This window comes from Schistocerca nitens, chromosome 4, assembly GCF_023898315.1.
Source record: "Schistocerca nitens isolate TAMUIC-IGC-003100 chromosome 4, iqSchNite1.1, whole genome shotgun sequence".
NCBI classification, from domain to species: Eukaryota; Metazoa; Arthropoda; class Insecta; order Orthoptera; family Acrididae; genus Schistocerca; species Schistocerca nitens.
In genome coordinates, this window is record NC_064617.1 from 588,464,322 (window position 1) to 588,491,853 (window position 27,532).

Consider the following 27,532-nt stretch of genomic DNA (forward strand, 5'->3'; position numbering starts at 1 on the left):
CCACGTCACTGTATGGAGATTGCTACGGGAGAACCAGTTGTTTCCGTACCATGTACAGCGTGCGCAGGTACTATCAGCAGCTGATTGGCCTCCACGGGTACACTTCTGCGAATGGTTCATCCAACAATGTGTCAATCCTCATTTCAGTGCTAATGTTCTCTTTACGGATGAGGCTTCATTCCAACGTGATCAGATTGTAAATTTTCACTATCAACTTGTGTGGGCTGACGATAATCCGCACGCAATTGTGCAATCACGTCTGTGAACGTTTGGGCAGGCATTGTTGGTGAAGTCTTGATTGGGCCCCATGTTCTTCCACCTACGCTCAATGGAGCACGTTATCATGATTTCATACGGTATACTCTACCTGTGCTGCTGGAACTTTTGCATTTACAAGTACGACACAACATGTGGTTCATGCACGATGGAGCTCCTGCACATTTCAGGCGGTGTTCGTACGCTTCTCAACAACAGATTCAGTGACCGATGGATTGGTAGAGGCGGACCATTAACATGGCCTCCACGCTCTTCTGACCTCAACCCTCTTGACTTTCATTTATGGGGCATTTGAAAGCTCTTGTCTACGCAAGCCCGGTACCAAATGTAGAGACTCTTCGTGCTCGTATTGTGGACGGCTGTGATACAATACGCCATTCTCCAGGGCTGCATCAGCGCATCAGGGATTCCATGCGACGGAGGGTGGATGCATTTGTCCTCGCTAACGGAGGACATTTTGAACATTTCCTGTAACAAAGTGTGTGAAGTCACGCTGGTACGTTCTCTTGCTGTGTGTTTCCATTCCACCATTAATGTGATTTGAAGAGAAGTAATAAAATGAGCTCTAACATGGAGAGTAAGTGTATGTAGACACATGCCCAACACAACATATTTTCTTTCTTTGTGTGTGAGGAATGTTTCCTGAAAGTTTGGCCGTACGTTTTTGTAACACCCTGTATATGAAGCAAAACATTCACATATTTTAATGATTCGTGGCTTTACATATGACACTTTTACCAGAAAATAGATACAAGGTGGAAATGACAGAGTTGTTAAATGTAGATTCGTATTTTTAATATGGATATTGTTTGAGAAAATTACTTATGGTTTCTTAATAATTGACTGGTTTATACGCTTCTTTGAAGGAAGGAAATATCCATTTGAACCATATGAAACTCTTCATGATTTAGAGTGGAATAATAAGTCTCCCAGTTATCCGAATATCTAATGAAAAAATGCTTTCTTTATTATTGAAGGATATATAGAAATATATTCATAAAAACGACAGGAATAAATTGTTATCCAGAATGAAATTTTCACTCTGCAGCGAAGTGTGTGGTGGTATGAAACTTCTGGGCAGATTAGATTTTTGTGCCGGACCGAGACTCCGACTCGGGACCTTTGCCTTTCGTGGGCAAGTGTTCCAACTGCGACTCACGATCCACCTCGCAGCTATATTGTGCAGATGACGTTTCATATCAGCGCAGAGTGAAAATTCCATTCTGGAAACAACAACTAGGCTGTGGCTAAGCCATGTTTCCCCAAAATTCTTTCTTCCAGGATGGCTAGCCTTGCAAGTTCCAAAACATGTTCAAATGTGTGTGAAATCTTATGGGACTTAACTGCTAAGGTCATCGGTCCCTAAGCTTACACACTACTTAACCTAAATTATCCTAAGGACAAACACACACACCCATGCCCGAGGGAGGACTCGAACCTCCGCCGGGACCAGCTGCACAGTCCATGACTGCAGCGCCTTGCAAGTTCCGCAGCGAAACTTCTGTGAAGTTAGGAAGGTAAGAGACCAGGTACTGGCGGAAATAAAGCTGTGAGGAATTTTCGTGAGACGTGCTTGGGTAGCTCATTCGATAGAGAACAGGCAAAAGTTCCGAATTCGAGGCTCGGTCAGGCATATAGTTTTAATCTGCTAGGAAGTTTCATACATTGTTATTATCGGCGGAATGTAGTCACCATCTTTTAAGAAACGTTAAAATGAAATTACAGTAAAATATTTCCCATAATGTTAAGTACACGAATCGTGAGTTTCTCAAATGTGGTATGAAAGATATGGGCTTTAAATCATTCTTTTTCAAAAATGAAAACTCTCTCTCCGTCCAACGGGACCGACCGAGCGCCGTGTCAGGCGTCACTGGATGCGGATATGGAGGGGCATGTGGTCAGCACACCGCTCTACCGGCCGTATGTCAGTTTACGAGACCGGAGCCGCTAGTTCTCAGTCAAGTAGCTCCTCAGTTTGCCTCACAAGAGCTGAGTGCACCCCGCTTTCCTACAGCATCGGCAGACCGGATGGTCACCCATCCAACTGCTAGCCCAGCACGAATGCGCTTCATTTCGGTGATCTGACGGGAACCGGTGTTGTCTCTGCGGCAAGGCCGCTGGCTTCTCAAATATAGGATAAAGAAAAATATTATACATAGGACTAAATTTATTTTAAAAATTATTCATATAATTTTTATTACGGAGATGGTACACATCACTGTCCCCTAATTTTTCGAGTCTTCAAAGGATCAGCCGTACGACGAAAATACATACATATCTTCTCCCGTATCACAACTTCATAAGTCTGAAGACTGTCGAGTGCCCTCCACATGTAGTTCCCAGTCACGAAGGATCTATAGACTTAGCAGGCCTTCTAAGCCGCACGTTTGTTCGGGTGGTGTTAGCGAAAACAAACGTCATTCTTATGGTCCATAGCACAGGTGAGGTTCAACAGTCGAGTCATGCAGTATTTGTGGGAAACCTCACTTTGCGTCTGGCCACACGGTAACGTGAATTTACACGAAGAGGTCAAGCGGCAGCTTCTGTACCACTCCACTTTACAGTAGCCCGTGTAAAGTGTGCGTCCCCTAGACAACTCTCTTTTCAGAATCCATAGAGCTCTCCGATACACACGATCGAACAGAAGAGGAGTGGTACTCAAGCGTCAACTTTGGGTTACAATATCTCCGGATGTAATTAAGATTTTACAATGGAACAAACGGCACTGATTACGTATTTGTTTATATGTTCAGATGTGCTAACGGTGTTCCATTTAAAAAAACGTAGGTTTGTGTTAAAAAACATACTTCCGTGCATTTTTGTATGGTTTGTATTAACCAATTACACTAGCCCCTCTCCTCACGTTCGGTCTGTGGAATCGATTCGTCAGCATTTGATGTGGTTTACGAAATATCTTATGTCGATGTATAATTGGTTTGTTTTGTAAATATTATTTGTATTTTTGTTCTGGGCCTTGCCTAGGGAAAACTATGATATCGAACCATTACACCGATATGTTGTGTGGAGAACCAAAGTGTTTACGATCTTTGAGAGTGTTAACTCTGCCGCGCGGAGCGGAAGCAGAGGGGAGTCTGGTGGGAATAGGGCAGTGGAGCAGGTGTGTTGTGTAACGCTCCCGCGAGTTGCCGCGCTTTCGGGGTTTGGCAGCATATAATGGCGCTCGACTTGCTATGTTAGTTTCTGACATGGTGTCGCGGACGGAAGGCTTGGCTGGCACACATCAAGAGCCCGTTTCGGCTGGAGACCGTGTCGAGAAGAAGGTGCGCCAACATCCAATTTCTGCAACAGCGACAGCTGACAATTAGTTACTGTCGCCACCTCCTCGATCGACGGCTTCTAACCTTCAATCAACCAACAAGGAAGACTGGAAGCACGTAAAGTTTTAGAACTGTATGGCAGACCTCAGCTTTTAAAACTGTTGCATCACAAGAAATACAGCAACTTAGCATGAACCTTTGTTGCTCATTGTCCCAATTGCATTACCAAGCAGGGTTCCTTCCTTTTCCGAAATGAACCCGAGTGTCGTTGAAATTCAAACGCCAGCATTAAAGTTATATCGTTCCATTTCACTGCTTTAATTTCAAAGTTCAGTTAAAGTATTCATAGCTGGCTACAATATTTAAAGTATACAAGCACAAATTAAGAGTGCGAGTTTTGTTACCGTATTTTAGCTTACCTGTGACTGCAGCTCAGCTTGGTACGTACTAAATTTTACTGTTGTTAATTGTTCAGAATAATATCATTCAAGTTCAAAGTTAAAGCTCTTATTTCTAAATTGTGTAGATTCAAGTAACTTTTGAAATGATTGTTGAGGTAGCCTAAGACTAACCTTATTTTATTGAATTTCGTAGTGCTTTAGAAACAAAGTTCACTATTAATTTCAGCCACTAAATTAACTTTAAATTTTCCGGTTTTATTAATTCTTTTGCTAAATTAAGTCAGAGTGTAGCGAAATTTATTACTTCTGACAAACATTCAGTTTTCACACGACACGTGTCAACCTTCAGTTGCCACGATTTTAGTGCTAATTAAATGTGCAATAACCTTTCCTTTTCAGTTATTATTGTAGTTGTCCATAGGACTGGCGACCGTAATTTTCCCCAAATCTCTAATATCCTATTAACGCCAACTATTGTTAACGTAACGACCGCACATTTACTTTCTTTATTAATTTTACCCTTTTCTCAACATTAATTTCCACCAATTTCATTTGCATTTTTCCTTTCAGTTAGATGTAACCCTTTCCTCCCTCTTTACCGACAGATTGACTTCGGTGAAGATTGCTTTTCCCAAATTTCCATTAGGTACACGTGGTTTAAGCTTTCACTGACATTAAGGTCGATAAGAGAGTTTCGAACTGTGTGTACTTCTTAAGTAGAAGGCATGTGTTTCACAGTAGCAAACATGAATAAGTGCCCATAGACCGTAAGATACGCATTTTAGACCTCTTGTTTACTGGAGTCTTTTTCTTTTTTTAATGGGGTAGAAGAGATATGCATTTCTGAGTCCATGTTTGCTAGACTTTTTTCTTTTTCTGGTCCTAACTACAACCTATGGAACTTGTATTCCCTACAGTCTCGGCAACAGTAACAGTACATGTAGTCCAGTGTCAGAGGTATGAGATTCACACTGTCAGGGCTGTTTTACACTCAGTAGTATCCTGACCAGGGACCTTTACTCAAGTTTATAAGAGGGTTGGATCTTTAATAGCAGCAACTATTCATTTAAAAAATGGTTAAAATGAGCACTATGGGACTTAACATCTGAGGTCATCGGTCCTCTAGAACTTGGAACTACTTAAACCTGACTAACCTAAGGACATCACACACATCCATTCCCCTGGTAGGATTCGAACCTGCGACTATAGCGGTCACGCGGTTCCAGGCTGAAGGGCCTAGAATCGCTCGGCCACATCGGCCGGCATGTATTTACAGCTCGTACAAAATAGATACGCGTTTCGCGTTTCATAGTTTTACTAACCTTCAACGTAGTCACCAGCATAGTGTATAGCCCGTGGCCAGCAATGTGGAAGTCGTAGGATACTCTTAGCAGTGCCAGTTGTGTCAACAGTTCGAGCGACGCAGTCTATTGCCAGACGAAATCGTAGCAGTCCTGAAGCGAATGCCGTGAAGTGTTTCCTTCAGTTTAGAAATCGAGTTGAAATCGCGAGGGCTTAAGTCAGGGAAGTTCAGTAGGTGGTATAGTACTTAGCAGCCCCATCAGTCAAACAAATCAGTTACAGCTTACACTGAACGTGCTTGAGCATTGTCCTCCAAAATGATGGTCAGGCCCTGTAGAAATTGTCATCACTTCTGCCTGTAAGCTGGTCGTAGGTTGTGATCCAAAAATTGTCCTGTTAAACGTAAATGTACAGGAATGATAGTTACGTCGATAATCGTGAGCATATTACATGTTGTGTATTTAATTGCTCATACTGAATGTCTGTAGTAAGTACGAGGAATGATTGTTTTACGATTGGGGCTAGGTGAACAAAAACTGCAAAGGTATTTTTATCCGTAAGTTAACCAATAATTATGATGCAATAAATATTATTTATCACTTTGTTTGAAGTTCATAGAGTTTGAGAACGGATTTGACCATTTTTCAACATAATCCCCGAAAAAACGTCCATCATTAAAATCACACCAATATACTGAACAATGTATCCATTAGAGTGTAACTAAGGACGGCGGGGAAATTCATGACTGAAAGAGAAATCAGACGAAGATTCTACGATACATATTTAGCCAAAGAGGAAGCTTCCAGATCATTGGACTAGGAGAACGGAGAAGTAGTAAATCTTACTGCAAGATGTCCCAACTATCTTCATTTTACCGATATCTATAGCGTCCATTTAGCCCCTTGTGCACATAATCGTAACAAGTAAAGGCAGCCCGTAAGAGAGAAACTTCAAGTTACATCCGAAAACCAATATTAGTAACGCGAAAATAATATTGAAACGATCATGGAAAAGAGAGCTGTATGAATTTGGCGACTATGGCAGAAGAAAATAACAACTGGACGGACAGGAAAAGTCTGCATTACTACTGGAAAAGTATGTAGTATTTTTAAAACGAAAATTTTGTTGCGTTTGGAATCGGTGAGCTTTCACAGTTCTTACTTATGGCAGTGAGACAAGAGTTATTTGTAGCCAAACCATTATAAACTATGATATATTCCACACACACACACACACACACAAACACACACACACACACACATATATATATCCAAAATGGAACAAGGAGCTGGCACTGCCCTCATTTGTGTGTTCCTTGGTGACATGTGAGACGCCATCACTTATCCATTGTAATATATGCCTACTGGGACCAACCATGTCCCCTTATCTTCTTCAGTTTTTATCGTTATAAGTAGTGTACAGATATTAACAGACAGTCCATAAATATGTGCACCTACGTAAATTGTTGGTAGTTCATGTACTTTGTGCTCCTTTATTGTTAATTCATAGCGAACTGCACATTTTCCTTCTTTTATTCTGAGTCAGGAGTTTTGTCATGATGGGTGTGATAGTCAGAAGATGGTAAGCAAGCTGTTACTCATAAATTTTCATCATCATCATAGTCTACATCATCCTTGTTATAAGAATTCCATTGTTGGTTCTACAGTTTTTCTATATATATATATATATATATATATATATATATATATATATATATATATGCTTAAATTTTACCTTTAAAATTGTTATCTTTTAGATCAAATAATTAATTGTTTATATATTATAATTAATCTGTGGGTTGCAGGGGGACCGACCTCTGAGGAGGTGGGTGCGTGTTCTGTTGCATGGCTGTATTCATTTAGCCGCTGCAGCTACGCAAGGCGGGTGACCTTGAATGAGCTTCGCCTGGCTGCCGCCAGAGCTGGAGGATCGCGCTATAGTTTTAACTAAGCGCGATCCGCTGGAAAGACCTACTTCCGGCGCCGCCATGTTGGATTTCGAGCGCTGTACTTCCTGCCGCGCCCAGTCAGTAGCTTATTATCTGCAGGAAGTGTGACGTATGGCGCGGCTCTTATCAGTACTTGCAGGCAGCTAACTCATGTTCTGACGACTTTCTGTGGCTCTATATTATGACGCTGCTGCATTTAATATTACTCGAAGCAACTGCATGTTTTCTGACAGCCATGCAGCTTATATAATTAGTCATGATGATTATATAATTTGATTGATTGTATCTGCAGGAGTTACGACTCCTGGGCAGGTGGGTGGGTAATTTTTTTATATTAAATAATACTACACATTGATCTTGCCAAAAGCCGAGAAGCGATTCTTCTTAGTGTTTTAGCTCTCAGGGGCACTCTGGGATGCTCTCAGAGATAACTAGCTACTGACTGGGCGCGGCAGGAAGTAGCGCGCTCGAAATCCAACATGGCGGGGCCGGAAGCAGGTCTTTCCAGTGGATCGCTCTTAGTTAAAACTATAGCGCGATCCGTCGCGGCCCCCACTGACTTACCCTCCCGCGACTCGTGTGCCTCCCCGACGTCGTTACGTAACTCCAGCTGCTAAGTCAACACAGCCATGCAACAGAACACCCACCCACCTCCACAGAGGTTGGAATCCCTGCAACCCACAGATTAATTATAATATATAAACAATTAATTATTTGATCTAAAAGATAACAATTTTAAAGGTAAAGAATAATATACTTAAAAAAAATCTCACGAGATAGATAAGGATGCTTCGCAACTTTAAACCCAAAAATAAAATAAAAAATAACACGTACACCATGCTAAACTGACCCATAAATAATAACAGAATAACATCATCGCAGAGTGCCCCAGAGAGCACCCCAGAGTGCCCCAGTGAGCACCCCAGAGTGCCCCAGTGAGCTAAAACACCAAGAAGAATCGCTTCTCGGCTTTTGGCAAGATCAATGTGTAGCTTTATATGAAATAATAAATTAATAGAGATTTTTATGTATTAATTTATTATTTCATATAAAGCAACACATTGATCTTGCCAAAAGCCGAGAAGCGATTCTTCTTGGTGTTTTAGCTCACTGGGGCACTCTGGGGTGCTCACTGGGGCACTCTGGGGTGCTCTCTGGGGCACTCTGCGATGATGTTATTCTGTTATTATTTATGGGTCAGTTTAGCATGGTGTACGTGTTATATACACACAGACTACTTATAAACTGTAGTAGAACCAACGAAGTTCTTTGCTAATTTCTAAAGTTTAAGATGAATACGAAGAGCCAGTTGAAGATGACTGGTTGATATAACAAACTATGTAGGAGCAGTATGGATGTGTATCGCCGGCGAGAGTAAAGGATGAAAATATTAAAGGGTGCCTTTACCCAGCAATGGAATTCTTATAACAAGGATGATGTAGATTATGATGATGATGAAAATTCCATGAGTAGCAGCTTGCTTACCATCTTATGACTACCACACCCATCATGCCAAAACTCCTGACTCAGAATAAAGGAAGGAAAATGTGCAGTTCGCTATGAATTAACAATAAAGGAGCACAAAGTACGTGAACTACCTACAATTTACGTAGGTGCACATATTTATGGACTGTCTGAAATAATATCTGTACACTACTTATAACGATAAAAACTGAAGAAGATAAGGGGACATGGGTGGTCCCAGTAGGCATATATTACAATGGATAAGTGATGGCGTCTCACATGTCACCAAGGAACACACAAATGAGGGCAGTGCCAGCGCCTTGTTCCATTTTGATTAGGTTGTGGAAACGCGTGTCAGTAATGACAGAACTGGGGAATAGAGAAACCGTTCTTTGATTAGTTAAAGGACGATGCCATAAAACTAAGCTAGAAGACATAAAAATTTTCATTTTACCTGTGTTCTGCACCACTGAAATTTCATCACAAGTCACTCACTAAATCAAATGAAAGCTTTCGTCAAACCTGCGACCCAGGTGTATGCAGATAGATTTAGAAGAAAACTAAATTTTAAAAACATGCCTGGTATTACCGAGAGGCATATACCCTGTCTTGAGCTGGAGAGGGAGAGAGAGAGAGGGGGGGGGGGAAGAAGAAAGAGTTTATTCAGCTACGAATTGTTATAAATATCAAGACACATAAAAATTCTTGTAGAAGGATGCTTCATACAATAAACCATCACGTGTAGTTAATGCTTTGATAATGAAAGTGTATTTTCATATGTAATGCACACTGATTACGTTGCACATCACTCGGCCTTAATACTGGCTGAGCAAATCATAAATCATGATTTCCAAGTTACCGGAAGAGACTTGACTTACTGTGTGAGAACCACTCCGATGTTTGTGCCGTGAGCCACAATAGTTTCGCCGCCCACTAGCAGCAATTTGTTATACCCTCAGATTTGAAACAAATCAAAGCCTTGGATACGAAGTACATACCCAAAGAAGACCATGAGATGGAAATTAAATATACGGTGCTAATTGGTATTGTTGCCCACGTTAGATGCAGCTGCTTATGTTGTGCTGTCGTGTCTCAAACGAACTACACTGAAGAGCCAACGAAACTGGTACACCTGCTAATATCGTGTTGGGCCACCGCTAGCATTAAGAAGTAACAAGACCTGGAATGGTCTCGACTGAAGTGTGAAGTTGTGTTGGACGCAGTTGACATCATTAATCCTTCAGGGCTATCCATAAATCCTTAAGAGTACGAGGGGGTGGAGATATAGTGTGAACAGCAAGTTGCAAGGCATCCCAGATTTGCTCAATAATGCTCACGTCTTGGGAATTTCGTGCTCAGCGGAAGCTTTTAAACTTAGAAGTGTGTTCCAGGAGCTACTCTGTAGCAATGCTGGACGTGTGAGGTGTAGCATATTCCTGCATGAATTTCCAAAGTACATAGGAATGCACAATGGACATGAATGGATGCAGGTGATCAGACAGAAAGCTTACGTACGTGTCACCTGTCAGAGTAGTATCTAGGCGTTTCAGGGGTCCCATATCACTCGAACTGCACACGCCCCACACCATTAGAGTCTCCACCAGCTTGAATGATCCCCTGCTGACATACGGTTTCCATGGCTTCATGAGGCTGTCTTCATACCCGTACACGTCCATCCGCGCCATATAATTTGAAACGATACTTTTCCAACCAGGCAACATGTTTCCAGTCATCAGCAGTGCAATGTCAGTGTGACGGTGCCAGGCTTTGTGTCGTGCAGTTATCCAGGGCACACGAGTGGGCCTTCGGCTCCGAAAGCCAATATTGATATTTCTTCTGGTAAACCTTCCGGGATGTAAGGTCGTGGTCCATGAAACTCTTCGGCTTCTAACGTTTTGTCCAGAGCTGCGCTGGACATCTTCAGAGGGGTGTTTCTCCTCCGGTGAGTCTTGCCGTCTGGAGAAACACCCCTCTGAAGATGTCCAGCGCAGCTCTGGACGAAACGTTAGGAGCTGAAGAGTTTCATGGACCCCGACCTTACAACCCGGAAGGTTTACCAGAAGATATGTCATCCGGTCGTGAAAGCCTTCATAATATTGATATTGTTTCGTTGAATGGTTCGCACTGTGACACTTGTTGATGGACCAGCATTTTACGGAAGGGTTGCACTTCTGCCACGTTGAAAGATTCTCTTCAGTCGTCGTTGATCTCCTTCCTGCAGGATATTTTTCCGGCCGCAACGTTGTCGGAGTTTTGGTGACTCTTGAAGAGGTCGTACGGGAAAATCGCCACTTATACCTCGGATACGCTGTGTCCCATCGCTCGTGCGTTGACTATAACATCACGATCAAACTCAATTAAATCTTCATAACCTGCCATTGTAGCAGCAGTAACCTATCTAACAACTTTGCCACACACTTGTTGTCTTACATATATATAGCCTTGGCCGACCGCAGCGCCATGTTCTGCATGTTTACATAATTCTGTATTTCTTTGCGCATGCATATATCAGTTTCTCTGGCGCTTTAGTTATATCTGTTTGCTGTCTGTATTGTTCTTCAGACTTTAGACTTGTCTGATGTAGTTTTTACTCCAGTCTATTGTGCTTTCTAGCTTTGCATAGGGACTCAGAGGTTCGACTAAGAAAGTGCTACGTGAAGAACAGAATGGTAAGAAACGCTGTACAACTAGACAAAAGTATCCACTGAAGTCAAACTGAATAAATACGTGATCTAACCTCAGTGTTTCTTCTAATTAGCTTTTGCCGGAGCGACATCACTCTAAATTCGGGGAACAGATTTTCTCCTCGGAATAAGGTATGTTGCAGGTTGGACGGAACACCGCAACGCCAAGGAATTTCGGGACACAACGATATACTTGCCGTCTAGACGGCATCTAGAAAGCACGCGGCTAATGATATAAGCTGAGAGCCCCCCACCTCATGTCAACATTCGATAAGACTCCAATAACGTCGCGTCGACGCGAAACTGCGTTTATCAGCTCTGCATGTCACTTTCCGTTTGGTAACAAAACATCTCCACGTGGTATTGCTACAAACTGCTGCCTACCACAAAGAAGGCTTCAGCCAGGATATGACGGCATGCTGCACCAACCCCCATGAGGGCATACACCTGGTCTGCGCCTTTGCTCTGGCTTCAGGAGTAGACTCCGAAGGGTTTCTGCAGTGATGTAAACCATCGAACTCCTAACACCAGGAGTGGGTGAGATGGTGGAGAAGGAAAGGGGGAGGGGGGCGGCTGCCTTGCCATCTTGACAACCGGGAGAACAGCTACCGACCCTTCTGCTTAGTCGTTTCATAACGGACCACTTCAGAACCCTTACTGTTAATGAACAACGAATACGTTTATATCGAATATGGATTCTCAAACAGGTCTACTGCATTTAATTCCGTCCGAATGGGCCCAAAGAAACCGACCGACCACCATGTCATCGAATTTTATTATTTTGAGAGTACTTAAGGGCGATCTGTTTTAGCTATAAAACACCATTCAGCAACCAAGGTCGCATAACATTTTTGTTTATTTAAGACAACCGGTTTGAATAAGCCTTGTTGTCATCTAAAGGTCTTAAAATTTTTCGCAAACGGCCTTCAGGCCGCTTTACTGTAGCTGACGAAGCACTTCCGTTCCACGCCGGCTGCTGCGATGGCGACTGCCGCCCACGGTGGCTTCGGCGCTCGCCTTATTGCGTTGCCACGGTAGTGAGCGAAGGCGGCGCGTGTGTTGGACTTCCACAAGCAGATTTGCGAGGTGCTCTGTCCCCTCCCGCCCACGCCGTTCTTCTGCGTCTGTTGAATAGCGCTGACATTTGCCGTATAGCCGTGTAGGACGGTGATCTTGGCCTGTCGTTCAGGCAGGCTGTGGTCAGTCCCCCGAAGTATCAGAAAAGATGGTGCCCTGACCCGGGACGATAGGGAAGGGCCCAGGGTCCATTCACGTGTCATCGGTAGGTTACTGGGTCGCAGAGTTCATCTGCGATGGTGATAAAGGTGAGGTAGCCATCTCTCCCACTAGCGGCTGTCCTTGCTCAGTACCGTGCAGAAAATCTGCAACACACTTGTGCCAGATGTCACTTTACTGTACATTGGGAATCGAGTGCGACCATTATGTACACAATCGAACCGACTGACCGACGGTCTTGCGAGCTAAAGTGCTGAGGTATTTATGTGTCGAAGTAGTGGCTATCTTAGAGACCCACGAGCAAGACAGGCATGACAGCACATGACACTTCAGGTTTTACAAATGCCAGCAGCAGCGTCTGGCGCGGAGCGAGTAACTGTTTCTGACGAGTATAATAATCCTTGGCTTTGTGCTTAAATGCATGCAACTTCTCGATAGCACATGGCAAAATGAGGATCTTAAGTGGGTACCTCTTCATCTGAATATTGATTTCTCATGGGCCCAGCATGGATCCGAGTGTTCTCGAAGTGTGGCGGACACGCCCAGCAGTGTGACGTCAAAAGTACATAGCAGGGCCCGAGTATCTCTTGGACTGTCACATGTCACGATCGCATAGGTCTTGCCATTACGAAGGTATTAGCGGTTCTCACTCCGTTTTCTTAACGTGTTTCTTGTAGTATAGGACTGGTTAATAAAAGATCTTGGTACGCGTTGCTGCATTAGCAACAGCGTTTCAAATGGTTCAAATGTCTCTAAGAGCTATGGGACTTAAAATCTGAGGTCATCACTCCCCTATACCTAGAACTACTTAAACCTAAATAACCTAAGGACATCACATACATCCATGCCCGAGGCGGGATTCTAACCTGCGACCGACCAACAGCTTTTCTTTCATCACGTAATGAAGGAAACATGATCCTGTTATGTCCCGCTACATTTGTGCTAATGTCCGCTCTTTGGCTTACCAGAAATCCGAAAAGCCCATACTGTATTTTCCCCTGACCCAGTCTCGATGGTGAAATATTGTTCTTGGTGCCCACCTTGTGTCGATACCGCCGTAATAAAAGCGAGACAGCTTCACTCTGGTATTTTGAAAACCTTAAACGTTTGCTGCCTTTTACAAGGTTGGCATGCTACAATATTGTACTGGACTATAATAAAACAACAGTGTTGCTCTTTTTAGTGGGTACTAAACGTATTCTCGCTAATGTTACTTACGTACAAGTACATGTATCGCTCACGGCACTGATATGCGTAGTGATCCACTATCAGGTACAGTCATGAAGGATGAACCTTGTCAATCTCTTAGTTACCACGCGATCTTACTTCGAACAGCTATATATGCTTTACTCTCCGACTCTTGTCGACTGAGAGGCCCCCACCAACAATCTAAATCATCCTAAGAATGATGTAAGCTCGAATCCTCTAGTCGGATTAAACCTGTGTGCATATGCTCTAACTACTGAGCTACCGAAGCACAGTTCACGCAGCACGGTTCACGACCCTCCAAAAAAGCTTTACTTTTTCCTGTACCTCGTCTCCTAGCATCCTTATTTCGCAGTTCTCCTGTGAATTCAGCAGGACTAGCACTCCAGGAGGAAAAGATATAGGAGAGACACGGCTTAGCTATAGCCTGGGATGTTCCCAGAATAAATCTTTCGCTCTGGAACGGATGTGAGCATTTCCCTTTCCATCACCTCTAATGTGGTTCGAGACAACTGTGTTTAATGAACAACAGCTCAGATAAGTCTGTCTACTGACTGCGTCAAAGAGTGCAACGCAGAGATGCTCACGCGCACCTAAAAAATATAGTCTGGATAACGAAGGTGCCCCACCTTTGACACACGCGACAACACTTGCAAAAGAAACACGGGTGAACAGAGTAATAGTTTCACGGCTCATAAAAAATAAGATATTCTCAATTCACTGACTACAGAAAAAAATTTTTTTACAAATACTTTCGGGATCATTATCTTTGTCGACAATCAAATAACAGTTTCTCCCTGCCTAAAATACTGGCGAATTCGATGTAGTTTACGATATCTATAACAAATTCAGCCATTGTTCCTTATCCTTTTAAACATCAGTTCACCGGCTCCATTACATTTCTGGCTCGCAGCTGCCTTAATTCCGCTTTTTCTTCTAATACTTCGACTGCATATCGTTCAGCCATCTTCAGAGAGAGGAGAAAGACTGACGCTCCAGCACTCGCTCATTCCTTTTGAACTCGCGGGTCGCGCCACTGTACATCCGGCCACAGACAAGCAGGCGCTTTCTGCAATAAACTTGCGAAGACATCGCCACAGTGTAGCTAACAGTGACACATCGACATTCTAACGTCCGGCCATCCAGTTATAGGTTTTTCCGATTTCTCTTAATGGCTCCAGGGAAATGTCGGAATGATTCCTTTGAAAGGGCACTGTGATTTCTTTCCTCGTACTTGCTAAAATCAGAGCTTCTACTCCATCTCTAATGACCTCGATGTCGACGGGACTAAAACCATAACGTTCTTCATCTTTAATGAAACCCAAGAGTGATGCTCTCTTCAATGGGAGGACAAATAAACAGGTTTATTTTGTGCTTGCTGAGGGTCTGTCCTATTTTTGACGATAAGATTCCCACATATCACAGGAAACTCACGTATTTAAGTCTTTCTGTGTCTTGTTCTGCATTCTTTATGTCCACCTGTATTTCATTTGTAGCGCCTTATGTATCTGTGGAAAATACTCTCTGGTGTCAGGAATACTCATTAAGTATAGCAGCTCGTTCTGAAGACAGTTCTCGTCATGAGTAATGCGTGCTACGGGAACCAAATTGTAGGCACACTCATCGTCTGTGAAGGACTGTGGGAGATATTTGTACGCAAATCTAAAGCCCTTTGCTTTGGTTTGTCAGTTTATAATATATTACATATCCCAAGATGCCATCATCTCTGCTTTGAACCAAAACTTCCGAAAATGAAAGGCATCCTTCCTTTCCAATTTCCACTGTAAACCGGTTATGTCCATGCATGTAATTCACATGGTTCAAAAGTTATTCTAATTTTTCACCATGGAGTGACACTAAAAAAGGTGGCTTCAACATCTAAATACTGTGGACTTCAAATCAGCAGATTTCAGAGCCCATTCCTCGAAGTTGTCCATAAGCAAACTGGCCACTAAAGGCGACAAGGAAATCCCATGGTGACTCCGTCAGTCTGTTCAAAATATTCGTCATTATACAATACATAATTTCTGTTTAGTGACCAATTTTTTAAACAGACTGGGTAACACCTTGTCGCCTTTAGTGGCCAGTTTGTTTATAAGGAACTTCGAGGCATAGGCTCTGGAATCTGCCGATTTGAAGTCCACAGTATTTAGGAGTTATTTTAAAGGCATCTTTGCAGTGTTGCTCCATGGTGAAAAATCAGAAAATTTTTTAAACTATGTGTATTACATGCATGAACAAATCCAGTTTACAGGGGAAATTGGAAAGGAAGGATGCCATCCATTTTTTGATGTTTATGTTCAAAGCAAAGATGATGGCGTCTTGGGAAATGTAATATGTCGTAAACAGACAAACCAACGCAAAGGGCTCTACATTTTCGTGCAAATAGCTGCCCCAGTCCTCAACAGACGATGAGTGTTCCCCAAAATTATGTTCCCATACACGCATTATTCATGACGACAGCTGTCATAGCACATTTGAACAAAGCTGAAGCGTTTTTATCAGAACTTTTACCAAAAAAGCACTAGGATTTTGAGAGGGTAACCTTCGTCAGTAAAGATACCACATCGAAGTTGACTAATTGCGTTGTATCGTATGTTAACCAGGGACCTAGAAACGACGGAGAGGCTCCGTCCCCGCCGCAGCCGCAGTGGTTCCACAACCCCACGACGACCACCGCAGTCCACTTCACCCCTCCGCTACCCCACACCGAACCCAGGGTTATCGTGCGGTTCGGTCCCCGGTGGACCCCCAGTAACGTCTCACACTAGATGAGTGTAACCCCTATGTTTGCGTGGTAGAGTAATGGTGGTGTACGCGTACGTGGAGAACTTGTTTGTGCAGCAATCGCTGACATAGTGTAACTGAGGCGGAATAAGGGGAACCAGACCGCATTCGCCGAGGCAGATGAAACACCACCTAAGAACCATCCACAGACTGGCCGGTACACCGGACCTCGACACTAATCCGCAGGGCAGAATTGTGCCGTGGACCTGGAGCTCCTTCCTGCCCGTTAAGCCATGCGTTAGACCGCACGGCCAACCGGGCGGGCTTGACTAATTGATCACATCTGTTCAGTTCCAGTAATTTTCGTTTGCCAATGAAGTCTGCAGAGTTGCGTGTCTCTTGGGCACAATTTCCCACAAGAGACCTTTACATATTATAATGATAGTGTTTGGCATGGTTTGGAAAGCAAATGTTACTGACTACTGCACCCATAGGAATACCTTTCTTATGGATCTCTGAGAGCCCATAAAGCCTCGGAGAAATTGCACCACTTTCTTTCAACTTCCGCACTTATTTAGGCTAAGTAGAATGTTTTCAGAATGGAATAGATCTTCCTTACCACCTATTAATGGGATCTTTACTGATCTTCTGGTATGTGCCGTCACTCAGTCAACTGTGCACTTTATCACGTTAATGGTCACTAGACATTCAAACTGTGGCATTTCCTTTGCCAACTCGAAGAACCATCGTCCAGCTATCCTGGCGAAGTTTACCTAGTACAGCTCTCTGTGGAACGGGTACATTACTCCTTTGTGGGCGAGCCTTCATAACAGCTCGGCAAGTTTCACGTCTTATTTCATCTACTGAATCCATTGAGAAAGAGCGAACGGATTCGTAATTGACACAGATGAACTGGCAAAAATTTTGGCGTGGGTGAATGGTTCAGTCCGTTGCCTAAAACCAGTATCGTAACGTCGTACAGATCTGTACGCATCATATTAAAGACGAAAGCGTCTCAAGCCGTCTAAACTTCGCAGTTTGTCTCGGTGATGCCATCTGACGGCTTCAATCTGATTTGGCCTCTGTTGCACGAGTACCTAGTGCCATGAGTTGTACAGTAACTCCACACTGATCTCCAGGTGTTGGCGGTAATGGTGTTCAGAAACCATGTCCAATTTTTCGAACGGTAAAACGGATCTTCTCCTTCACAACTGCAGAACCAGCTTTTCTTAAAATCTTAATCATTGAAGTCTGTTTTATAAAATATACTGTCCTGGAACTCTTCAGAACCATCCCATGATCACTGTACCTTAATATACAGCTTGAAGACACAATATTTTTGCTCTAAAGTGTAAATTACAAGAATTTTTAAACCAAGTGTTTCCATGCGTAGACGATCATCTTCACAGTGCACGGGACACGGTAATGAAAAGCGGGAAAGTTAAGAAGGATATTTCTTCCATTGTTAAAATTTCTTGATGCCTGAAGTTCTCTGTTATTATCGAAAAGTCATCAGTTTTAGGTTATCTTTTGTTCCACGCTATCAAACAATGCAAGCCCTCGTCAGCTCTTTGCATATCTTGAAAGCAATTCTCATTTGAGAAACTGAAATTGTGTTGCATTCAGTGGACTGGAATAACAGTAAAATTATGTCACATTTCAGGCCATCAGATAACCAACTCGTTCCGTCCTGCGACGTTCTTTTATCGCCGACTGACGTCATACGACGTAATTTTTCTGCATTCATTGGAACGTTAAACCAGAACGAAGCGAGAGAGAAAACGAATGCCATTCGCCCTAATTTGAAATATAGGTCTGCATTACAGAGTGCCGTACTCAGGGAGATCACACGAAGGTAACGTTTTCCCTAACAGAGATATTACAATGGTGCGTAGCTATCTAAAAATGCATTAATTTTCGATGCATTTATTTGTACCGTGTTCACCCCAACTGATACTGTCCAAAGGACGTTTATTGACGCTAAGCAACGATTACTAATCCAAGAATACTGTGATAAATGCCACATGAAGATTGATTCAGGCCGGCCGCGGTGGTCTAGCGGTTCTAGGCGCTCAGTCCGGAACCGCGCGACTGCTACGGTCGCAGGTTCGAATCCTGCCTCGGGCATGGATGTGTGTGATGTCCTTAGGTTAGTTCGGTTTAAGTAGTTCTAAGTTCTAGGGGACTGATGACCACAGATGTTAAGTCCCATAGTGCTCAGAGCCATTTGATTGATTTAGTTTACGGAAAATGTTTGCTGTTTCCCCATCAAATATTTACTTAATGCGTTATATACATATTGCTAATAGGTAATTTGCTATTTTTTGGTGCACTATGTTATGTGCGATTATAATTTCCTGGTACGATGAAGCTACTACGAATGAAACTGGAAACAGTGCATGAATATACATTCAGTACAACTCAGACCTGTTCTACTGACGGTATAAGGGCTTAACGATCCTAAAATGTTCAAAATAACGAACCGTAGCCTCCGTTGGCATCATACTGACTTCATGCCGTACAATAAACATATTCTCAGTAGTGTCGCAAAGTCCTGTGATGGACAGACATACCATAGCAAATTGCGTAAATACTCTCCTGGAAATGGAAATAAGAAAACCGTGAATTCATTGTCCCAGGAAGGGGAAACTTTATTGACACATTCCTGGGGTCAGATACATCACATGATCACATTGACAGAACCACAGGCACATAGACACAGGCAACAGAGCATGCACAATGTCGGCACTAGTACAGTGTATATCCACCTTTCGCAGCAATGCAGGCTGCTATTCTCCCATGGAGACGATCGTAGAGATGCTGGATGTAGTCCTGTGGAACGGCTTGCCATACCATTTCCACCTGGCGCCTCAGTTGGACCAGCGTTCGTGCTGGACGTGCAGACCGCGTGAGACGACGCTTCATCCAGTCCCAAACATGCTCAATGGGGCACAGATACGGAGGTCTTGCTGGCCAGGGTAGTTGACTTACACCTTCTAGAGCACGTTGGGTGGCACGGGATACATGCGGACGTGCATTGTCCTGTTGGAACAGCAAGTTCCCTTGCCGGTCTAGGAATGGTAGAACGATGGGTTCGATGACGGTTTGGTTGTACCGTGCACTATTCAGTGTCCCCTCGACGATCACCAGTGGTGTACGGCCAGTGTAGGAGATCGCTCCCCACACCATGATGCCGTTTGTTGGCCCTGTGTGCCTCGGTCGTATGCAGTCCTGATTGTGGCGCTCACCTGCACGGCGCCAAACACGCATACGACCATCATTGGCACCAAGGCAGAAGCGACTCTCATCGCTGAAGACGACACGTCTCCATTCGTCCCTCCATTCACGCCTGTCGCGACACCACTGGAGGCGGGCTGCACGATGTTGGGGCGTGAGCGGAAGACGGCCTAACGGTGTGCGGGACCGTAGCCCAGCTTCATGGAGACGGTTGCGAATGGTCCTCGCCGATACCCCAGGAGCAACAGTGTCCCTAATTTGCTGGAAAGTGGCGGTGCGGTCCCCTACGGCACTGCGTAGGATCCTACGGTCTTGGCGTGCATCCGTACGTCGCTGCGGTCCGGTCCCAGGTCGACGGGCACGTGCACCTTCCGCCGACCACTGGCGACAACATCGATGTACTGTGGAGACCTCACGCCCCACGTGTTGAGCAATTCGGCAGTACGTCCACCCGGCCTCCCGCATGCCCACTATACGCCCTCGCTCAAAGTCCGTCAACTGCACATACGGTTCACGTCCACGCTGTCGCGGCATGCTACCAATGTTAAAGACTGCGATGGAGCTCCGTATGCCACGGCTAACTGGCTGACACTGACGGCGGCGGTGCACAAATGCTGCGCAGCTAGCGCCATTCGACGGCCAATACCGCGGTTCCTGGTGTGTCCGCTGTGCCGTGCGTGTGATCGTTGCTTGTACAGCCCTCTCGCAGTGTCCGGAGCAAGTATGGTGGGTCTGACACACCGGTGTCAATGTGTTCTTTTTTCCATTTCCAGGAGTGTATCTCGTAAAAGATGGGTTTGAGTTATCAGATTAGAAATCTTACGAATGACAGACGGATGGAACCCGTAACTATCTACGGTTTCATTGCGAAAGCGTTCTTTGTCCGATATGTTACTTACTTTGTAAGTAGGCTGTTTAGGGTTTTTTATTGGTAACGCCACCTCTGTATGAAAATCACTGGCTGTGCTGTGTGCAGTCTGTGGCTGCTTTGCATTGTTGTAATACTCGCCATTGTAGTGTTAGGTAGCTGGCTGTGAACAGCGCGTAGCGTTGCGCAGTTGGAGGTGAGCCGCCAGCAGTGCTGGATGTGGGGAGAGAGATGGCGGAGTTTTGTAATTTTTCATGAACTGCTATATATATGATGATATCAAGGTAAATACATTGTTTGTTCTCTATTAATATCTTTCATTTGCTAACTATCCCTATCAGTAGTTAGTGCCTTCCATAGTTTGTATCTTTTATTTAGCTGGCAGTAGTGGGGCTCGCTGTATTGCAGTAGCTTGAGCAGCGAAGATTTTTGTGAGGTAAGTGATTTGTGAAAGGTATAGTTTACTGTTAGTCAGGGCCATTCTTTTGTAGGGAATCTTGAAAGTCAGATTGCGTTGCGCTAAAAATATCGTGCGTCAGGTTAAGCACAGTCTTGTATAAATTTTAAAAGGGGACGTTTCAACTTATTGAAACGCAGTGTTGAATATACGGTTTAGGTTAGCTTTTATAAAATTCTAGTCATTTTCATTCTGGGAAATCAGGACTTCGTGTTCTAAGGTGAGCTATCACAAATACGGCGAAAATTTAGTGTCATTATTTTTTGTATATAATTTCTTTTACTTTGGCTTGGGACATGACTACTCAGTGGGTTAAGTGCAGCTGTCGAGGAACTCAAGTCGCTTTGAATAGCTTTTACATTCTTCATATGCGCAGAAAACCAGCAACTCGGTGTTAAAAGAACATCAATATTGAGCATTAAAATTTTCCTCACCTAGATCATGATGTTAGCAGCCACTCACTGTTATATACTCTGTTTTCCTTGTGCCTATTTTCAAACAACTGGAACACCAAAACGGTTTCAGCGCTGGTCCGTTATGTATTGGCGATATGTCCGTATTTAAAGAAGGAACGGAAGAATGTGTTGAAAGAGTTCTAAGAGTTCACGTAGTATTCGGTAGTGTTTGTAGTCAACTTAAAGGCATATAAACGCTGCCACAATGCACATCGCGAATAATACTGTCTTATTCCCTATTACTGAAACTGGAGTTTTTACTGTGGATGCATCAACTCAGTAAATGGGGGTAATGCGTTTATAAGAATTCGATTGTGGTCAAGCCACGTAGAGAAAAATGTGCTCCATAACATTGTGTGTAACAGATGATAAATTACATCGTCATCTACACCTATACTAGCGTTCTTTGTGTGCTAGCACCACTCCTCACAGTCCACAATTTGTCTTTCCCGTTCCAGTCGCGAATGATTCAAGTGAATAAGATTTGTCGGTAAGCCTCCATGTGAGTTCCAGTCGATCTAACTATAAATAAGGTGATATAGATAAATTCGTAGGAATTTCTCAAGTGTTTGGGTATCACGATCGCGTAAGCACCTTTGTGCTGTTTGAAATTATAAGCGCAGTGCTGTCGGAGATGCTGTGTCGCCAGGAGGTTTGCTAGAACCATCTCTGCTTTGCAAGATGCGCCGAAGATGATGCGCACTGCTAAAGTGAGACGAGGAGAGACAGTGGCGTGTCGCTGAGTTGTTGTGCGGCATATGCCGAGGTGTACGACTACTGTTGTATTCTGAGGAAATGGAACATTCTGATTTACTGATAAATTATTTGAGATGAGGAAAGAGACTGAAGCACTTTGGGACGAATATCCTATTACGCCTATTTTCATGAGTAATAGACGAGGATATAATTTAAGGTAATAGATTGTAGATTTGGGACATTATTGCGGCAGCTCGAAGGTACGCATTCTTGGTTCATACATTCAGAGACTGAGATATACGAAAACATAAAGAACCATGTATGATTTTCGATTTAAATCTGGGGTTTAGAATAGCTTGAATATTTAACGCCATTTTTACGAGTTTGAATTTTTGGAAGCACCTAATTCCTTTTTAAAAGCTACTTTTGTTTGTCCACTCAAGAACTGTAATTTTTTCGTGTGTTAATGTTTGTGAAGCAAAGAAAGAAATATTGTTTCAATACGAGTGTAGAAATTATACAATCTTAAAACTTCTTACATCTGATGTTATAATTTATCACAAGTCACTCTCCGCATCCAAAGTCCATGCCATAATATGAATTATCATTTCTACTTATTCAGATTTGTTACGAACCAAGTACGCTGTGCCTTTTTTTAAGAAAAAAGTGAGCACATTGCACCAGGCGCATCTCAGTAGTTAGTTGTAGCTCAACAAATGCGACGCGCATTCAAGACAAGAGCAGTGTCATGTTGTTTCCATTGTGCAACAGGTAAGCCACAATTAAATAATGGAAAAACGGAACAGTGAGTTTTTCCAGAACCAATTTATCTGTTTAAAGATTTAATGGTTCACAATATTTACAATATTCTCGCCATTACGAATGGTTAAGGAGACAGGAAACCAAATGGGAATTTTAAATTACTTTCTCGCAGTCAGACATTGCATCACACTCTCGCAGTCGAATTCTTCAGAGTTTGCGAATTCCTACGTTGAAATCGAATGTGAGCATATAGATAGTTTACGTTGCTGGCAAACAAAACTTTTAATGAATAACAATGACCAGATTATTTTTATTACGATGACTGATGGCCTTCTTGCGAAATACGCGTGGGAGAAAGCAATATATTCGTTGATATTTCTAGGATCCTACACTCTCGGAATTTCGACAGAAAATCTTCCCTGTGATCCGTAATAGGCTTGTCTTCGTAACGTTGTTGCACTTGCTTTATGAACCTATAACAAAACATGTTGCTGCGGTTTGGACCTTCTGTGTTTCTTTATTAGTCCTACCTAATGCAGAACTGACAATCAACATCCAAGTATTGCTCGAGCGAGGTTTTCTTAGGCTGGCTCCTTTGTGGGTGGACTACACTTTTTGAGGAGTCTTTCTGTAAGTCTCCTCCTGTCATCTGGTTACCTGCGATTAGTTTCAAGTGACCATTCCACCTGAATGCGCTGTTTTCTCATACTCCTAGATATTCGGTGGATATGACTGCTTCCAGTGATTTTACTGCCATCATTTAATATTCAGTAATGGTTCTTTCTGTCTATTTCAGTTTAATGTGATACATTTGCTTATGTGCAGGGCGTACTGTCAATTCTTGCATCCCGTTTAACTCAAATGTACTCTCAGTAGTCAGCAATATGTCAGACCTGCTTTTAAGGTCCAAGAGATAGCGGGATAGCTTGTACACATTTTCCTGTCGTGACAAGAGGTGCATGACCCCAGCCTTTGTTTGACTTTCACCTTCTTGTACGCGTCGAACGGCCAGGACGAATAAAGCTGCTGTGACATCAGGGAACTGAGGCGTGTGCCTCAGTGCTAGCGAAGCCCTGGACAGCAGGCTGAAGCAGGGCCAGTCAACCAAAGACATCATAGCATCCAGGCTGTTTACGGTCAGTAGCCAATTCCCCCTGCACCAGTACTCAAAGAGTGCACTATCCATCTCTAATGAAGGTTCCTGTAAACGATAAAGAAAACAGAACCAACCCAAGTAGTCTTGGGATACAGTCTACGTACGTACTGCGTTACTTTTAGATTGTACTTCACTCCCAACTAAGCTCACAGACGGAAAATGCATTGAAATCTATGCAGAAACTTACAATAAGTTAGTATACAGAAACCTGTTCTTCTTCCGCCTGTGACGTCGGTGCTAAATTTTTCTTTTGTGAGAGCATGATTCTTTCTCTCAGGGATATTATCTTTTTATCACTTTTACTTACGTGCATAAGTAAATATTAAACGGGTTCTTGAAGGGCCCCTGTTGTTCATGTACCAATTATAGATTTTGAACGTGAAGACTAAAATATAGTTGCCGTTAACTGAATTGAATGTAATTTTGTTAATTTCTATTTATTGATTGCAAAGCAACGCTCGAGAGAATTTCGATTGTTGCCATGGAGCGGCCAAGATAAAACTTACTGAACTCATGGAATCTGTATAATTTAAAAAATGAACTTCAACGCAAATTATTTATCTGTTGCAATTTAGAAAGTTTCTTTCAACGAAATATCTCGCATTTACATTTACTATTAACACTTTGAAAAATAAATTAATACTTCGGCGCGTAATGGCCGACCAGAGGCTGCATCGGAAGACGAGATTCTCGCAGCGCAACTTACTAAAAAAATGCTTATCAAAAATAATTAGCCACTGCGAGCCTTTGAGGTGACAACTACTACAAAGACAATCATTTTTTGATAACAATAATATTTTATTTTAGTAGAAATACGAATAACGTACATAAAATATGTGTAGCCGCTCAATGGTTGCCTTCCGTATAGCGAAACAAAACTGTGTGTGTACCATAAAATACGTCCTTCCTCCTCGGCCGTACAATCACGTCTGTTTCTATCCTTTTTTATTTTCAAAGACATTAAATAAAGATGCTACTCTTAAATTATCACTGCATATCAGTTGTTTCAAGAACATTAACTATATCTTTTACACTAATTATATTCATAAAATACTTTGAGTGCGGTTTAGAACCGATAAAAATGTCAATATTTATGTGACGTACCGTCACAAGCTTCTAGACTTCATGATCTAGGCGAGATTCATGTTCTGACTTCACATACAGAGGTGTTCATTATTTTCGTACGTCTTCCATCTATTTTCCTTTTTGTGGATCATAAAGCCTTATCCGTTTTTGCAATCTGTCTTCATTCTTCCTGTTTATGTGTTCTTTATATTTTCTTCGAGATCGTTTAGTTTTTCACTGATGTTATAAACATGAAGATTGATTCGTATGTCTTCGTTACATGTTCTGTCTGAACTTGAGCACCATTGAATATTTTTTAAGACTTTCGTTGCTATTGTCTGCCTTTTACTCATGGCCTTCTGTGTAAGCGGTCAAGTCTCACTTCCATACATTAAAACTGGTGTTACCATTGCTCTAGAAACAATGATTCAGGTGTCGTCTCTGGTTTGTTATTCAACATGCCTATTTTTGTGCCCCATATGTGTTCAAAACGTAGAATCTTAGTTTCTATCACATCTAAATCTTTAGGTACGTTGTTATTCTGCAAATCACTCTTAACTGCCTGGCAGAGGGTACATCGAACGACGTTCACAATAGTTCTGTTAATAGTTCTGTTATTCCGTTCTAGAGTAGGTGAAGAAAGAAACGAACACTTAAGTCATCCCGTTTGCTTTCCCATACTTTATTATGATGATAATTTCTCCCTGGGTAGGTCGGTGACAACAAAATATTTTCGCATTCGGAGGAGAAAATTGCTGACTGAAATTTTCTGGGAAGATCGTGCTTTTGCCTGTATTTCGATCTTCATTGAAACTTATATCTGCACCAAGATATCAGAAATGAGAGAAATGTTCTGCAGGTTTTCTGACGACTATCCTTGAATGGACTGTGTATTTTCCCTGAAATGCCATTGCTCTGCCTTTTTTTACGCCTACCGGAACTTCTAAATTATAATCTCTGACAATTTGTTCTGTAAACAGATCGATGAAGTTCTTCTTCACATTTTTTACAACTGTGCCATCTTCCGCAAATAGTAATACATTTTTTACTAGATCATGATTTATTTATATTCCAGAACATGTCTGATTTCCATTCTTTAACGATGTGATCCATGTTAAACATATTAACTAACGTAGGTATACTATTCTATGCCATTGCGGTATTTATTAAATTATTGGCTGTTTGCTGCTTGGTATATTCTGTTTAGTACTTTCATTAAATGGCGAGGATATGTTTTCAGGGTCAAATTTTCCCACAGTTTGACCTGTTTACTTTATAGAAATGTTTCAAGTTGATAATGCGATATGTGTTTCCGAGCTGCATTCTCAGTGTTTTTTCTGCGGAATCTACGGTATATACAGGAATTGCATTTCCTACAACCTGTGTTTTCTTCCTCTATTGTGGTATCAGTTGCTATTTTAAATCGATTATTTATTAATCGTGCAGCACAATTTAAAGACGGAAATGAGCAGACGCATACCTTTACAGTTTTCTCTGTTGTTTCTTTCACTTTTATAATATAGCGATATTACTTCTTGTGTTCCGTGCAGATGACGTGCCACGTTTATAACATTCGTTAATTCTGTGTAAAAATCGTTGTTGAAATAACGGTATAGGATCTTTTACCAATTTAATATTTATTACGAGTAGATTTTTTATTTATTTGATTCTTTTAATACTCGCCTTAATTCAAACAGTGTTATTGGGTTTGTATATTTAATTGTGTGTCAAAGTTTTGTTGTACATTTTTGATGTAACTACACCATAAACGTTGGTATTCGTTTTCTCACACTTCATCGTCAGTTATGTTTAATCTTTCTGTATATATAGAAAAAAGCACCAGTCTACACAGTTAAGTACACAAATCCCATTCACTTCGTATGTATGTGAACAAAACCTAAACTAAATCCTTTGTACAACCTGTAACGCCGGAAATGCATATCCTCCTATTTCCATCTATTGCACTGCAAATTTTTTTCCTTATTTTGTTACCTGAAGATATAACATTTCTGTGTCTTTGTATATTGTAATTGTTTTACTATTTGTATATATATGCATTTATGTCGATGTATAATTGTTTTGTTTTGTGAATATTATTTGTATTTATAAGCTGGGTCTGGCCTAGGGAAAACTATGCTATCGAACGAATACATCGATAGGTCGTGTGGAGAACGAAAGTGTTTAAGAACTTTGGTAGTGTTAACACTGCCGCGGTGAGCGCGGGCTGAGCAGAGAGAATCTGGCTGGAGGTGGTCAGTGGAGCAGGTGTGTTGTGTCTAGCTCCCGCGAGTTGCCGCGTTTTCGGGGTTTGGCA